At 41.8% G+C, this 2,723-nt stretch overlaps 1 non-coding gene across 1 annotated transcript; it reads right to left on the minus strand.

Moving 5' to 3' along the window:
- Nucleotides 1–2,351: 2,351 nt before the first annotated feature.
- Nucleotides 2,352–2,458, minus strand: LOC123937759. The gene has a single exon (XR_006817557.1). It is a non-coding gene; the product is annotated as a U6 spliceosomal RNA (small nuclear RNA).
- Between the last annotated feature and the right edge of the window lie 265 nt (nt 2,459–2,723).

Here is a 2,723-nt window from a genome sequence, read left to right on the forward strand (position 1 = left end):
CCACTCTGGAAAACAGCATGGAGGTTCCTCAAAATGTTGAAAATAGAACTACCCTATGACCCAGCAATTGCACTACTGGGTATTTACCCTAAAGATGCAAACATAGTGATCCGAAGGGGCACGTGTACCCGAATGTTTATAGCAGCAATGTCTACAATAGCCAGACTATGGAAAGAACCTAGATGTCCATCAACAGATGAATGGATCAAGAAGATGTGGTATATATACACAATGGAATACTATGCAGCCATCAAAAGAAATGAAATCTTGCCATTTGCGACGACGTGGATGGAACTAGAGCGTATCATGCTTAGTGAAATAAGTCAATCGGAGAAAGACAACTATCATATGATCTCCCTGATATGAGGACATGGAGAAGCAACATGGGGGGTAGGGGGATAGGAGAAGAATAAATGAAACAAGATGGGATTGGGAGGGAGACAAACCATAAATGACTCTTAATCTCACAAAACAAACTGGGGGTTGCAGGGGGGAGGTGGGATTGGGAGAGGGGGAGCGGGCTATGGACATTGGGGAGGGGAGGCGAACCATAAGAGACTATGGACTCTGAAAAACAACCTGAGGGTTTTGAAGGGTCAGGGGTGGGAGGTTGGGGGAACAGGTGGTGGGTAATGGGGAGGGCACGTTTTGCATGGAGCAATGGGTGTTGTGCAAAAAGAATGAATACTGTTACGCTGAAAAAAATAAATAAAATGGAAAAAAAAAAAAAAAAAAACAGACACATAGACCAGTGGAACAGAGTGGAGAGCCCAGATATGGACCCTCAACTCTATGGTCAAATAATCTTCGACAAAACAGGAAAAAATATTCAATGGAAAAAAGACAGTCTCTTCAATAAATGGTGCTGGGAAAACTGGACAGCGATATGTAGAAGAATGAAACTCGACCATTCTCTTACACCGTACACAAAGATAAACTCGAAATGGATAAAAGACCTCAACGTGAGACAGGAATCTATCAGAATCCTAGAGGAGAACATAGGCAGTAACCTCTTCGATATCAGCCACAGCAACTTCTTTCAAGACATGTCTCCAAAGGCCAAGGAAACAAAAGCAAAAATGAACTTTTGGGACTTCATCAAGATCAAAAGCTTCTTGCACAGCAAAGGAAACAGTCAACAAAACAAAGAGGCAACCCACGGAATGGGAGAAGATATTTGCAAATGACAGTACAGACAAAAGGTTGATATCCAGGATCTATAAAGAACTCCTCAAACTCAACACACACAAAACAGATAATCATATCAAAAAATGGGCAGAAGATATGAACAGACACTTCTCCAATGAAGACATACAAATGGCTATCAGACACATGAAAAAATGTTCATCATCACTAGCCATCAGGGACGTTCAAATTAAAACCACATTGAGATACCACCTGACACCAGTTAGAATGGCCAAAATTAGCAAGACAGGAAACAACGTGTGTTGGAGAGGATGTGGAGAAAGGGGAACCCTCTTACACTGTTGGTGGGAATGCAAGTTAGTGCAGCCACTTTGGAGAACAGTGTGGAGATTCCTGAAGAAATTAAGAATAGAGCTTCCCTATGACCGTGCAATTGCACTGCTGGGTATTTACCCCAAAGATACAGATGTAGTGAAAAGAAGGGCCATTTGTACCCCAATGTTTATTGCAGCAATGGCTACGGTCGCCAAACTGTGGAAAGAACCAAGATGCCCTTCAACGGATGAATGGATAAGGAAGATGTGGTCCATATACACAATGGAGTATTATGCCTCCATCAGAAAGGATGAATACCCAACTTTTGTAGCAACATGGACGGGACTGGAAGAAATTATGCTGAGCGAAATAAGTCAAGCAGAGAGAGTCAAGTATCATATGGTCTCACTTATTTGTGGAGCATAACAAATAACATGGAGGACATGGGGAGATGGAGAGGAGAGGGAGTTGAGGGAAACTGGAAGGGGAGATGAACCATGAGAGACTATGGACTCTGAAAAACAACCAGAGGGTTATGAAGGGGCGGCAGGGGCGTGGGGGGGTGGGAGGTTGAGGAACCAGGTGGTGGGTAATAGGGAGGGCACGTACTGCATGGAGCACTGGGTGTGATGCCAAAACAATGAACACTGTTATGCTGTAAATAAACAAATAAAAAAAAAATCAGGTGCATGTACCCCTTTGAATTTGAATTTTTGTATCTTTTGAATAAGTACCTAGAAATGCAATTGCTGGGTCAAAGAGTAGTTCTATTTCTAACTTCCTCAGGAGCCTCTATACTCCCTTCTACAGTGGCTGCACATGTATATATTTCACCAAAAGTGTAAGAGGGTTTCCCTTTCTCCATAACCTCACCAATAGATGTTATTTCCAAAAATGTTGAATGCTTCATAAATTTGGATGTCCTTCTTGCACAGGAGTCATGCTAATCATCTCTGTATCTTTCCAGCTTTAGTATATGTGCTTCCAAAGTGAGCACTATGATTTAATTTTTGTGAAGACTGTAAGGTTTGTGTTCAGATTCGTTTTTTCCCATGTAGATGTCCTATTTTTCCAGCACTACTTGTTGCAGTGATACTCTTTACTCCATGGTGCTGTTTTTGCTTTTTTGTCACATATCAGTTGACTATACTAATGTGGGTCTATTTTGGGGCTCTCTATTCTAGTCCAGTGATCTAACTGTCTACTCTTTTACCAACATACTGTCCTGATTGCTGCAGTTTTGTAGTAAATATTAAGGTCAG

The sequence above is a fragment of the Meles meles genome, chromosome 2 (assembly GCF_922984935.1).
Source record: "Meles meles chromosome 2, mMelMel3.1 paternal haplotype, whole genome shotgun sequence".
NCBI lineage: Eukaryota > Metazoa > Chordata > Mammalia > Carnivora > Mustelidae > Meles > Meles meles.